Below are 15,529 nucleotides of genomic sequence, written 5' to 3'. Positions count from 1 at the left end.
TCTTCTCTTTAAAGAAGCCTATCCTGCTTCTAACTAACACTGTTTTACTTCCTCCATCAGCTCATCCCCCACAGCTATTAACTTTTGTATCAATTGACCCTCCCTTTTTAGATTGTAAGCTCTAATGAGCAGGGCCCTCTGATTCCTTTTGTACCAAATTGTAATGTAACTGTAATGTCTGCCTTTATTTTGTTAAGCGCTGCACAAACTGTTGACGCTATATAAAACCTGTATAATAATAATAATAATAAATAATTAAAGCAAACCGGTGTTCACTTTATAGCTGACTGTTGGTCCAGAGGTAAACATTTAAAGCAAGCACTTTTGGAAGCCTTCCTTGTAGGGTGCTCCAGGATAATCAGGGATCTTTATGGGACTGTATCCAGAGGCCAAACACATTCAGGAGGCAGTTCCTTAGAAGTCTATGGGGATTGCCTGCACAGGTGTAGATAGCAGCCCAGGTATATTGTACTATAAAAATATTTTTTCTTTCACAGTGTAAAATACTGTAAATCATAATCTCTTGGTGGTCCTTACAATGAATCTGTGCTTTTCTTATGATGTAACCCAAGCAGCTGTATATACTTTCTATGCCCTAGCTTGCCCACCACAGAGATGCCCCCAGTAAATCCAGGTATTGGTATATATGACACACTTTGCTTCTTCCTCTTATATAACAGTGCCGGGACTTATACTGGATTTTTGTCCTTACTCCTGGAAGGGTAGCAAAAGAACGGTAAGAATTACAGCTTTGGGGATTGACTTTTAAAAAACCTGAGTCTTAATCAGGTCATAGACTATACAATATGATTGTATCATTTCTATTATAGATATAGTCTCCTCTATATCTACCACAATTTTGTATTAGAAGCCATACTTTAAAGAAATCAAATCCATTTGTTTCCGATCCGGTTGGCTTTTGTATTATACAGTTGGTGGTAGATCAAAAGCAGACTGTACAACATATTGTTGTATGGTCAGTTTAGCTCCACACTGTTCTCCTTCACTGTACTTTCCTTGGCAGTCACCCTGTCACTTTTAGCAAAATGTGTGTAGTTCAATCTTAAAGATGAACTCCAGGACATAAAGAACTTTACCCTTGAACTAGGTCCTCCCTCACACATGCTTCATTGGGGTTTATTTTGCCTTCCTCTTGATAAACTGTGAGCATAGAATAGTGTATACAGTTTTTTTCTCTTTACTTCTTTTTTTCTACCTAACTATGTAATCATGTAACTATGGACTTGCATTGCACAGGATAACAACAGACAACTGCAACTGGTTGGGCAGCAAAAGGAAGACAACTTGGGTGGACCAGTAGTACAGCATTGAGTATATCACCTCAATTGTAATCCCCTGAGAAAAATGTAACAGGCACATTGCAAGGATAACATTTTTTTTTTTTTTAGCAGAGATCAAATTTATTTGAATGAGCAGCACCCATCTTCATCTTAATTTGGAGTCACTATGAAACCCTAATGAATAGCATGCACTACTACATCATTACTACCAAACTTCTCTGCTCTCCTTCCCCTGCTGCCTCCATTCCACACAGGCTAAGACATACAAAGTTTTCTCTACTGAAAATTTTTTAGCTCTTATAATTTTTTGTTTTATGGTTTAGTTCTGCTTGATTACTGAGAAAGAGGTTACAAAACGTAAATATGAAAATAAATAATAACTGCACACTTAAGTTCCATTAAACAAAAATATTCAGGTAGTTCTCTTCAATGGTTGTGACTGCAGAGATGCCTTCTTTGTCAGAAAACTACACTATATTACAAAAAGTATTGGGATGCCTGCCTTTACAAGCACACAAACTTTAATGGCATCCCAGTCTTAGTCCATAGGGTCCAATATTGAATTGGCCCTCCCTTTGCAGCTATAACAGCTTCAACTCTTCTGGGAAGGCTGTCCACAATGTTTAGGAGTGTGTGTATGGGAATTTTGACCATTCCTTCAGAAGCACATTTGTGAGGTCAGGCACTGGGGTGAGAAGGTCTGGCTCACAGTCTCCGCTCTAATTCATCTCAAAGGTGTTCTATCGGGTTGAGGTCAGGACAGTCAAGTTCCTCCACTCCAAACTCGCTCATCCATAAACCTTGTACAGAGCCTTGTGTTGAAGCTGTTATAGCTGCAGAGGGTGGGTCAACTCAATTTTAAACCTTACAGACTTAGTGTCACATACCTGGTAAGTGAGCCTGGCGTGCAGAGGAAGGCCTTTTATTCAGCTCTGGCTCAGGGACCACTGATAGTGGCACAGCAGTCACAGGAGCACAGTGACGTATGAGTGCCTGCAATCAATCCAGTAGTCTGTAAGTTAGCAGGGAGCAGATAGACGAGGCAGCAGGCAGGCTGAAAAACACAGCTGGATGCAGGAGCCAGATGACAACTTGATGGACTGGAAGTAGGAAGCAGGCCGGATGAGCAGGGTGCAGGGTCAGACAAGCCGGGTTGGTAACCGCTGGGCAGATCAGGCATAGACAGGTAACAGCAGGATAATCGGGGTCACGAGCTGGGTTGGTATCAGGGTAACATCATACTGAATCAGTATAATAAATGTAAATTGGGGGTGGTGGCGCTGCCTCAGCTTCACCCCCTGTGCAAAAATAGGGTGAAAGAAGACCCAATATATAGGATCCTATAGATGTGAACTATTGATGGGTGAACTAAAGAGGATAATTCAATCAGTGTACTTGCACTTAAAATACCAGTGTGCAAATATATATATATCAAATAAGTTGGTATATATCAACAAGTGAAATGCTGTGACTTGTGTGTGAATCTGTATACAACTTGGCAGGTGTATGCAACCTGTCATCACACTTCTATCCGCATTGGCAATATTAATTCAACATTAATAGGTGAAAAAAAAATAATAAAAAGTGAAACCAATAAACTACTTCGGTGCAGAATAGTCCAATTACAACTTCAATACTGGGCTAAATGGTACATCAGGCGATAAGTCGCAAGTAGGAAATCGCATGAGAGTACACAATTGTCTATAGTGAACAAAAGAGTTGAAACAGTTAAATTGTTCCAATCAGGACTTCAAAGATGCACTATCTTGCAGTGAGGAGAAGTGTTCCTGTATCACAGGGAAGGGTTCGCAGTGGCGTCTTCTGAGGCCTCAGAAGACGTCATTACGAAATGCGCGTCAGACGGTGTTGCGCATTACGTCACTTCCGGGTTAGCGCAGAGTGGAACGCAGCTGGAGCGTATGCTGCAATCCCCATGATAGGCGCTGTTTACTTGCACCCGGCGAGATAGTTTCATGTTACTTACTATCTCATACAGCAATCGTTTTAATTTTCTTTTATGATTCTTGTTTTTAACATTTTTATTTTCGGGCTGTCACTGTTCATTTTGCCTAATAAACCTTGCTTAAGTACTGCACTATGGGATCCGAATTCTTTTTTCTCTGAGGAATTATCCGACGTCACTGGACAAACAGGAAGTGACGTCGGCACTATCGAGCTCAGTGCGCCCGTTCGTGGAACAGGTAAGCTGAGCAATGCCTGCCATGTCTTCCCCTCACCCCCGTTTGTACTACTGTTCTGTGCTAAAAACTTTGGCGGCAGCAGCAACAGCATCAGCGGCCGGCACACCTCCGCACACGCTTATTGAAACTATTAAAATGCATGCCGTCAGAAAGCAACATCCCCCCCCCCCCCGCTGATTGAAACGTTTTTTAAATGCATATTGTGCCCGAAATGTCTGCCATCAGGAAGCACCCCCATTGTTTTTTTTAAATGCACATTCACTGCCTGATCCCCACCCATCCACCTCGGAGCCTTTTATTGTAGTTAGACTGCTGGGACTTGTAGTTCTCCATCTTCTCCTGGGGCTCATGTAGAAGATGGAGATTGGAGAACTACAAGTCCCAGCAGGTTATACATACAATAAGGCTCTGAGGTGGATGGGTGTGGATGGCATGCACCTGAGCCCAGGAGAAGATGGGGAACTACAAGTCCAAGCAGGTTATAATGAAAGGCTCCTAGGTGGATGGGTGTCTTATATTATAACCTGCTGGGACTTGTAGTTCCCCATCTTCTCCTGGACTCAGGTGCATGCCATCCACACCCATCCACCTCAGAGCCTTATTGTATGTATAACCTGCTGGGACTTGTAGTTCTCCATCTTCTCCTGGGGCTCAGGTGCATGCAATCCACCATCTATGGAACTACAAGTCCCAGCAGTGAGAAAAACTGGACAAGATGGTGGATTGCATGCACCTGAGCCCCAGGAGACGATGGAGAACTACAAGTCCCAGCAGGTTATAATATAAAGCTCCAAGGTGGATGGATGACTGGACAGTGACACAGTGGGGACAATTGGCACAGCGGCATGAATGGGCACAATGGCGACAATTAAAGGGCACATTGGTGACAATTGGCACAGTGGCTGTGTTTGATGGCATGTCACAGTGGCTGCGTTTGATGGCATGGCACAGTGGCTGCATTTGATGGCATGGCACAGTGGTGACAATTGATCGCACAGTGACCACAATTGATGGCATGGCACAGTGGCTGCATTTGATGGCATGGCACAGTGGCTGCGTTTGATGGCATGGTACAGTGGCTGCATTTGATGGCATGGCACAGTGGCTGTGTTTGATGGCATGGCACAGTGGTGACAATTGATGGCACAGTGACCACAATTGATGGCATGGCACAGTGGTGACAATTGATGGCACAGTGACCACAATTGATGGCATGGCACAGTGGAGACAATTGATGGCAAAGTGACCACAATTGATGGCATGGCACAGTGGCTGCATTTGATGGCATGGCACAGTGGCTGCGTTTGATGGCATGGTACAGTGGTGACAATTGATGGCACAGTGGCTGCGTTTGATTGCATGGCACAGTGGTGACAATTGATGGCACAGTGGCTGCGTTTGATGGCATGGCACAGTGACTGCGTTTGATGGCATGGCACAGTGGCTGCGTTTGATGGCATGGCACAGTGGCTGCGTTTGATGGCATGACACAGTGGTGCGTATTGATGGCACAGTGACTGTGTTTGATGGCATGGCACAGTGGTGCGAATTGATGGAACAGTGGCTGCATTTGATGGGCACAGTGAGGCTGCGATTTTTTTTTCTTTGTTTGCGCCTCCCCAAAAATTTTGAGCACCAGCCGCCACTGCACTACACAGTTATGCATCCTTCATTATATGCACTTCAACTCTTACAACTTTTATTTTATATGAAGAAGTATGTCTATTAAATCTGCCCAATAGTTGGCACTGGAGAAGAACTGATGAATTGCAGTCTTGATAATAATAGATAGTTTTGGAGCTTTTGGGGATGCCTCTCTGGTACTATATATGGTACATTTCCCTCTACTTATAAAATACATGTTGTTCCTTAACACATAAATGGGTTAATTGCAAGTTATTACATTTGTAAAAATCAGCTCATTGTCAACATTACTATAGAAATGTAGCCAGAAAGAGTGCATGAAAAGCATACTAAAAGCAGATTTATGTCATCAAGTCCAACACTGCATTAATCATTTGGTAAGGTCAACCCCAGCTATCACAGTAAGTGCTTTGGTAAAAACGCCAAGTGAGACATAAAATAGGTCACTGGTACATATTCAGGTGATAAAAAAACAAAGTTGAGAAATGTTAGAAAATTATTTCTTGGCAACATGGTTATGTAAAGATTTGCCTTGAAAGGGAAATCATTAATCAGAATGTACACAGATTGCTTGACATGGAAATTAAGTCACACTTAGAAGAAGAAAAAAAAGTTTAATTTGGTTGTTTTTCAAATCCAATGCTAAAACTCCCTAATGCATATTAAAGAAAATAATTTGATACTAAACAAAAAAAATATGTCTAATCTCAGTGAAAATGAAACTTATCAGAACGCAGTGTAAGGACAGAGGTTATATGGGTCAGGCTGTGACTTGGCCTGTGCAGAGGGAGACTCCCTGCCACAAGTCAGATTGGCTGGATCCTGCTGTTTTCACAAGCCAGTCTGGCCAAGAGATTATGTTAGCTTGCCCTTTTAAGCAGTCAAATACCATACATGAGACTCCCCAAAAATAATGTATTGCTTTATAACAGTATATTTCAGGCCCATGAAGTGAAACTATCCTTTGTCCATGTAGATCAAAGAAACAAGTTCATTTAATGCAGACCCTGCAGCTGTGCAGATTTTCCTTCACTTCTGATCCTGATCTGTTCATGCACAAAACAGATGTGAAGAAGCCCTGTCTAAGGCTGGGTTCACACTGGTACGACAAACGCTCCGACATTGGGAGCTCATGTCGCATGATGTGTAAAAATCAATGTTTCCCTATGAGAGTCAACTTAACTAGTCCGACTTTGAAAATGCTCCCTGCACTACTTTGGTCTGACTTTGATCCTACTTCAGCCCATTGAATATCACTGAAATCAGATCAAAGTTGGATCGTCGTCTTGCCTGATCCGATTTTGGCATGCGACTTGTGCTCTGATGATCTTAAGGGGAAAATTTACACCAAATAAAAAAACGGCATGGGTTCGACCCCTCTAAGAGCATACCAGCCCCTACACCGAAAAAACGGCATTGGGGCCCCCCAGAGTCCATAAAAGACCCTTATCCGAGCACGCAGCCTAGCCAGTCAGGAAAGGGAGTGGGGATGAGCGAGCGCCCCCCCCCTCCTGAACCGTACCAGGATGCATTCCCTCAACATGGGGAGTGGGTGCTTTGCACCCTGTGCCTCCCACTCCAAAGCACATTGCCCCCATGTTAATGAGGACAAGGGCCTCTTCCCGACAACCCTGGCTGTTGGTTGACGGGGTCTACGGGCAGGGGGCTTATTTGAATCTGGAAGCCCCCTTTAACAAGGGGGCCCCCAGATCCCAGTCCCCCACCCAATGTGAATGAGTATGGGGTACATTGTACCCCTACCCATTCACCTGGAAAAAAAAGTGTCAAAAATAAAACACACTACACAGGTTTTTAAAGTAATTTATTAGGCAGCTCCGGGGGGTCTCTTCCAACTTCTTCTCCCCTCTACGGCTTTTCTCTGCTCTCTGCGGTTCTTCCCCCTCTGTCTTCTGCCGGGTCTCCTCCACTAGGGATGAGCCGAACACCCCCCCCCTACCGTTCGGTTCGCACCAGAACCTTCGAACGGACTGACTGTTCGCGCCAACATTTAGAACCCCATTGCTGTCTATGGGACTCGAACGTTCAAATTCAAAAGTGCTCATTTTAAAGACTACTATGCAAGTTATTGTCGTAAAACGTCTTTGAGAACCCGGGTCTTGCCCCAGGGAACATGTATCAATGGAAAAAAAGTTTTAAAAACAATAGTTTTTTTTTTGGAGCAGTGATTTTAATGATGCTTAAATAAAAAAAATGAAAAATTTCTTTAAATATTGTACCTGCTGGCTGTCTATAGTATGCCTGTGAAAACGTCTTTGAGAACCAGTGTCTTGCCCCAGGGAACATGTATCAATGGAAACAAAAGTTTTAAAAACTGCATTTTTTTCTGGAGCAGTGATTTCAATGATGCTTAAAATAAAAAAAAAATAAAAAAATGAAAAATTCCTTTAAATATTGTACCTGCCAGGTGTCTATAGTATGCCTGTGAAGTGGCACATGTTTAAACCTGTCCCTGCACAAAATGAGATTACTGTAAGAAAAAAGTAATTTAAAACTGCTGGCGGCTTTAATGTAATGTCTGGTCCCTGCAATATGGATGAAAATCATTGAGAAAAATAGCACAGACACAGACAGTACACACACCACATAGCTTTAGGTGCACACTGCAGAGGACACGGGCAGTACACACTACATAGCTTTAGGTGCAATCTGCAGAGGACACGGGCAGTACACACCAAGTAGCTTTAGATGCAAACTGCAGAGGACAAAGGCAGTACACACACTACGTAGCTTCAGGTGCAAACTGCAGAGGACACGGGCAGTACACACCACGTAGCTTTAGCTGCAAACTGCAGAGGACACAGGCAGTACACACCAAGTAGCTTTAGGTGCTAACTAAAGAGGACAAAGGCAGTACACACACCACATAGCTTTATCGTGCACACTGCAGAGGACACAGGCAATACACCACATGAGAATACAGCAGCTAGCACAATCACCTGCCTGCCAGTAAATTAGGAAGACCTGATCTAGCTAAACTATACAGTGTATATATATATTTACAACACCTGGGATGCATATATATCCTCTACACACTGTAACTTTAACTGACTAGCCTGCCTGCCTGCCTGCTCTATCTACCTACTAAAAATGACACTCTCTCTCTCTCTGTCTTCTCTCTTTTAACCTCTGCAACACACTACACAAGGCCAACCTGCAGGCGGCCTTTTATAGTGTGGGGCATGTACTAAACCCCCTGAGCCATAATTGGCCAAAGCCACCCTGGCTTTGGCCAATTATGGCTCTCCGTTTATTGCAAGCTGTGATTGGCCAAGCATGCGGGTCATAGTGCATGCTTGGCCAATCATCAGCCAGCAATGCACTGCGATGCCGCAGTGAATTATGGGCTGTGAAACGTAACTCGAATTTGGCGCGAACGGCCCAAAACGTTCGTAATTCGACAAATGATCGAACATACAATGTTCGGGTCGAACATGAGTTTGACTCGAATACGAAGCTCATCCCTATACTCCACTATCTTCTGTTCTTTTTCCCGCTCCTTTGCCCAGTCTTCTCCGTTGTCTTCTTCCCTCTGCTCTTCTTCCAATGTTGATACAACGCTCTCTTCCGCTCTAATGCCTGATGCGCGGCGTGCCACTCCTTATATTGGCATGGGCGAGTCACCGCGTGACGTCACCCAGTGGCCCCGCCCCTTTTGTCGTTACCACCCGGGGCATGATGGGCGGTAACGTCATAAGGGTTGGGGCTATACATAATATGATTAATTATTAAAAGAGGTGGAGTCTATGAAAGAAGGTAATTTTCATTGATTGTGTAGGGCGGTGTAATCTAAAATAGTGCCCTTAGAGTCGGATATAAAGGCTTGTTAGTAAGGTGAAAAAGCGAAGTAATCGATTGTACCCAATTAGAACTCACTTAACGTGATATTAAAGGCTACATCATTTTAATTAAAAAAAGAGGTACTGCTTACCTGCTCTGTGTAATGATATTGCACAGAAAGGTTGCTTTCTTCTTCTTTTGGCAGTCCCCTGCTAGCATTGTCTGCTTCTCCCTCCTCCGTGTGCATCCCGTAGCATCCCATCCCGTAGCAAGTACCTGTGTGTGAACTCTGCCAAGTCGGGCAGTTTGCATCCATGGACACACATGCATGGTTCCAGTAAGTCAAGCCCCCAGTCCTTCCTCACTGCAGCCTATGGCTCCACTGCCCTCAATTTCTCCTGTGCTGGTGCTGGAGACAGCACCAGAGCAGTGACATGGAGGCAGTCAAATGTGTAGGGACAAGGGAGACAGGACAGGTGGTTTGGCACTTATTAACCTAATGCAGGGAATGCATTACCGTATTTTCTGGCGTATAAGACGACCTTTTACACAGAAGTTACACAGCCAAAAACCGGGGGTTGTGTTATACGCCGGGTGAAGCAGCACTGCCCGATGGATATCAGGCCGCCGGGTGCTCTGTAAAGCTGTATGTATTAAGTATATGCGCTACTCAGCCAATCCCGGCGGGCGATGCACTCTTGATGACTACAGAGCTTGCTAAGTCTGCTCTGATTGGAGTAACAACCTCTGCCAATCTGAGCAGGCTGCTCGGATTGGCAGAGGTTGTTACTCCAATCAGAGCAGGCTTAGCAGGCTTTGTAGTCATCAAGAGTACATCGCCCATGCACTCTTGTGCATGCGCCGTTCGTGAAAAAATCCCAGTGCGCATGCTCGAAAATTACGCCGCAAGTCGTTATGGCTTTAGACCTGAACGTAACTTACGTACAGCCCTATTCGCGAAACGACTTGCCCAAACGACGTAAAATTTTCAAAACTTGATGCGGGAACGACGTCCATACTTAACATTGGCTACACCTCATATAGCAGGGGTAACTTTACGCCGAAAAAAGCCTAACGTAAACGACATAAAAAAATGCGCTGGCCGGACGTACGTTTCTGAATCGGCGTATCTACCAAATTAGCATATTCATCGCGTAACTATACGGAAGCGCCACCTAGCGGCCAGCGTAAAAATGCAGCCTAAGATACGACGGTGTAAGACACTTACGCCGGTCGGATCTTAGGGAAATCTATGCGTAACTGATTCTCTGAATCAGTCGCATAGTTACGACCACGAACACTCAGAGATACGACGACGTATCCGGAGATACGCCGTCGTATCTCCTTTCTAAATCCGGGCCAGTGGCTTTTGAGGAACGTAGGGTAAATACAGACCTGGCTCTATTTCTAATTTGCATGATTAATTCTGATGCAATAAAAATGTAAAAACATTCCAAATTGTATATACAAAGTTTTATATACAGTATACCTGTTCTTCATTTGGCCTATGTTACATTTCCCTCAAAGCAGGAAAGTCAAATTATTCTCAGCTGGAGTATTACAATTGTTCAGAATTTTCTGTATTTTAATTGTGTGCATGCTTGCACATCAGCCACAATACCAAGTCCACAGATAATGCTTATTATTTTAGGACTTATTTAGGAGTCATTCCAAACTATGCCTTTTTTTCCAAATCAACGAGCTGTTTGATTGGATGTTTTAGAGTGAAAAGGCTTAATTGTGATTAAGCAGGCCATACAAACTGTCTGTTAGTGCGGTGATAAGATATGGGGGCCAAAGAAAACATTTTATTCTGAATGCACAGTAAAACCAGCTCTGTTATTTCAGCATGGTCTCAAATTAAGAATGAAATCTTTTGAAGGAATTCAAAACAAGCGCTCACAGATTGTGAAGGAAGGCAAATAGTAGAAATGAAAAAAAGGACACAAAGGTTTTTATTGCTCCAGAAATCCAACAGCCAAAAGAAAGAGGTAAGGAATTTTACTTGGCTTTTAAACAACTATAGATAATGAAATAAGGGCACCATATGAGTTCATTAACTTCTTCAACCTTTCTACTTGTCACCACTGCAATTTGAGTATATGTACAGTATCTCACAAAAGTGAGTACACCCCTTACATTTTTTTTAAATATTTTATTATACCCTTTCATGTGACAACACAGAAGAAATTACACTTTGCTACAATGTAAAGTAATGAGTGTACAGCTTGTATAACAGTGTAAATTTGCTGTCCCCTCAAAATAACTCAACACACAGCCATTAATGTCTAAACCACTGACAACAAAAGTGAGTACACCTCTAAGTGAAAATGTCCAAATTGGGCCCAATTAGTAATTTTCCCTCCTAAAAGGAAGCCTCTTCTAAAGATGATGTGTAAGAAAGCCCGCAAGCAGTTTTCTGAAGACAAGCAGACTAAGGACATGGATTACTGGAACCATGTCCTGTGGTCTGATGAGACCAAGAAAAACTTATTTGGCCCAGATGGTGCCAAGCGTGTGTGGCAGGAACCAGGTAAGGAGTACAAAGACAAGTGTGTCTTTCCTACAGTCAAGCATGGTGGTGAGAGTGTCATGGTCTGGGGCTGCAATGGCTCCAACATCATGAAGGTCCATCCCTTGCATTAATTGTCTTTGTTTTATACACATACAGTGCCTTAAAAAGTATTCCTACCACATTTTGTCATGTTACAAACAAAAACGTACCGTAATTGTATTTTATTTGGAATTTTATGTAATAGATGAACATAAAGTGGCACATAATTGTCAAGTGGAAGAAAAATTATAAATGGTTTTCATTTTTATTTTTTACAAATACATATGTGAAAAGTGTGGGGTGCATTTGTATTCAGCCCCCTTTACTCTGAAACCCTTAACTAAAATCTAGTGGAACCAATTGTCTTCAGAAGTCATATAAATATTAAATAGAGTCCACCTGTGTGTAATCTAATCTGAGTGATTACAGCTGTTCTGTGAAGACCTCATAGGTTTGTTAGAGAACCTTAGTGAACAAACAGCATTAGGAAGGCCGAGAAACACACCAGACAGGTCAGGGATAAAGTTGTGGAGAAGTTTAAAGCAAGATTACATTATAAAAAACTATCCCAAGCTTTGAACATCTCACAGAGCACTGTTCAATCCATCATCCGAAAATGGAAAGAGTATGCCACAACTGCAAACCTACCAAGACATGGCCGTCCGCCTAAACTGACAGGCCGGGCAAAGGAGATGCAGAGATCCACAGATCAGGTGGGAGAATCTGTCCACAGGACAACTATTAGTCGTGCACTCCACAAATCTGGCCTTCATGGAAGAGTGGCAGGAAGAAAGCCATTGTTGAATGAAAGCCATAAGAAGTCCCATTTGCAATTTGCAAGAAGCCATGTGGGGGAGACAGCAAACATGTGGAAGAAGGTGTTCTGGTCAGATAAGACCAAAATGTAACTTTTTGGCCAAAAAGCAAAACGCTATGTGTGGCGGAAAACTAACACTGCACATCACCCTGAACACACCATTCCCACTGTGAAACATGGTGGTAGCAGCATTATGTTGTGGGGATTCCTTTCTACAGCAGGGACTGGGAAGCTGATCAGAGTTAAATTGGAGATGGATGAAGCCAAAATGCAGGGCAATCTTGGAAAAAAACTGTTAGGCCTCGTACACACGATAGGTTAACCAGAGGACAACGGTCTGATGGACCGTTTTCATCGGTCCAAACTGATTGTGTGTGGGCCCCATAGGTTATTTAACCATAGGTTAAAAAAAAGCCAACTTGCTTTAAATTTAACCTATGGATTCCTAACCGTTTGGAAAAAAACGATCGTTAGTAGGCACAACCATCGGTTAAAAATCCGCGCATGCTCAGAATCAAGTCGACGCATGCTTGGAAGCATTAAACTTAGTTTTTTTCAGCACGTCGTTGTGTTTTACGTCACCGCGTTCTGACACCGCGTTCTGACAATCAGTCAGCTTCATCGGTTAACCTATGACAACGGTCCTTTCGACCGTTCTCATCGGATGGACTGATCGTGTGTACGAGGCTTTAGAGTCTGCAAAAGACTTGAGACTGGAGCGGAGGTTCACTTTCCACCAAGACAACAACCTTAAACATACAGCCAGAGCTACAATGGAATGATTTGGATCAAAGCATATTCATGTGTTAGAATGGCCCAGTCACATAAAATCACAATAAAATACATTTATGTTTTTGATTGTAACATGACAAAATGTAAAAAAAATCTCAAGGGGTAGGAATACTTTTTCAAGGCACTGTACAGTATTATCGTGGGAGATGCCTTCAGGCCAGTCATGTGACATTTTGGCGTCCTGTAGTGGAGGTAGACATCTATGATGCAGAGAATGATGGCATTCAGGGATGTGGGAAGGGCCGGATTTCCCACAAGGCCACCAAGGCCAGGCCTCGGGGTGGCAGGGCACCATAGGGCGGAAGCGGCATGGAGTCCCCCGATGGCCCAAACATACAGTTAAGGGCGGTAGGTTGCTTTCTAGCAGAACTAAATGTAGTGTGTGGGGAATCCGCTCACTCGTTAACAAGTGATTGCGGCGCCAAAATCACTTGTAAAATGTGTGCTGCCATCCGTCCTCCCCTCTCTCCCCCAAATACCTCTCTCTGCTGGCTCTGTCTTCGGGACTCCGTCCTCCCCCCGGCCGCCGAGTCTGTCTCCCGTCCCTGCCGCTGCTGTACACAGTTAGAGGGGTGAGCTGTGCTCTTCCCATCTCAGCTGTGACAGGAGTTCTAGCACAATGCTAGGACTCCTGTTTTGGAGGTGACAGGGTCAATAAAGAGAACCAGAGAACCTGTCACCTCCGATTGCTATCACACAGGGAATTGTTTTCTCCCGTGTGATAACAATAAAGTTAAGCGGAAAAAAATTTGATAAAAAAAATAAGAAATAATAATTAAATTATTAAAATAAAAAAGTAATTAAAAAGTAAATAAGAAAAATAAAAAAATAAGAAAATGATATAAAAATGTAAAAAGTAAACCACAAGCTACAAATGTAAAAAAAAAGTGATAAAAAAGTAAAAAAAATATATATATATTTGAACTAACCGTGCCACCCCTGCCACCCGGTTGCCATTCTCAATTGATTTGGGGGGGTGGTTTGGTTGGCGGGGAGGAGGTACATTGCGGAACCTGGCCTTGGGGTGGCAGGGAAAGCAAATCCGGCCCTGGATGTGGGTGCTGTTCTCTGCATTAGTCTCCTGTGATTCCAGGGCAGTTTTATCATGCATCCCCAGAGGTTGTCTCTGATGGCCTGGTCTTGCAGGAAATATTGAATGAATTAGGAAAAAAAGTCAGAGAGCAAAATGTCAACATTGTTTATGTCACTGACAGTCTGTCAAACAGTGTCATGACTTGGGAAACACTAGTATGTATTAGGGTGTGATTAGATTAGGGTGATTAAAGATAACCTGTGCTCCCTTATATCAGATGTTCATATTAGACATGTGCAGAATGAAAAAAATAGTTTTGGTTATTTACATAAATGTGTTTAGTTAAATTAGTTTAATTTGTTTAATTAGTTTTCCGAATTAGTTTAGTTTTGTTTTAGAATCGATTCAAATTTTTCGAATTAGAATTTGGATCGATTCGAAAAGTTTAAAACCAATTTCGAATAGTTTCCAATTTGAAAATAGACTGTATTAGAATACAATAGAAAGAAATACACTAGAATAAAAAAAAAGAATAGAATAAAATACAAAGATTATAACCATCTTCTGAAATTTAGAATAGAAAAGAATAGAATAAAAAAAACAATAGAATAGAATAGAATTAATATAACAATTTTCCAAAATACAAATAGAATAGAAAAGAATAGAGTAGAATAGAATATAAAATAACACAGTAATAACAATAGTATGGAAAAAAACAACAGAATAGAATAGAATGAACATATCCATCTTCCTATTCTAAGCTATTATTTTCTATTATATTTAAATTCAAATTGATTATATTTGAATTTTGGGAAATGATTATATTCTTTCTATTCTAATCTATTCTATTCTATTCTATTGTTTTTTTTATTATACACTTTTTTATTTATTTATTTATTTATTCTATTCTTTTCTATTCTATTATTTTATTTTATATTCTATTATTTTATTTTATATTCTATGTATTCTATTTGAAATTCGAATTTCGGAAGATGGTTAAATTCTTTCTATTCTATTCTATTCTATTCTGTTGTTTTTTCTATACTATTCTGTCATTTTCTATTCTAATCTATTCTTTTCTATTCAAATTCAAATTGATTCTATTTGAATTTTGGGAAATGGTTATCTTTCTAATCTATTCTATTATTTTATATTCTATTCTTTGCTTGTGTATTAAAATTCAAATATATTTTTTCCCGTTATGTTGGATTTGTTTAAATTCAGTACTATTGTAATTTGAAAATTTGGATACACCCTAATTTAAAAAAATGCATATTTGGCCGAATTTAAATTTTGGAATAAAACATGTCTAGTCCATATCAGAGCCCCCTTTTACATAAGGAGTCCTCATCAAAGACCCTCTTTAAATTATGAGTAATCATCAGAGCC

This window comes from Rana temporaria, chromosome 5 (genome assembly GCF_905171775.1).
Source record: "Rana temporaria chromosome 5, aRanTem1.1, whole genome shotgun sequence".
In the NCBI taxonomy this organism is placed as follows: domain Eukaryota; kingdom Metazoa; phylum Chordata; class Amphibia; order Anura; family Ranidae; genus Rana; species Rana temporaria.
Note: the sequence above shows the minus strand (reverse complement) of the source record.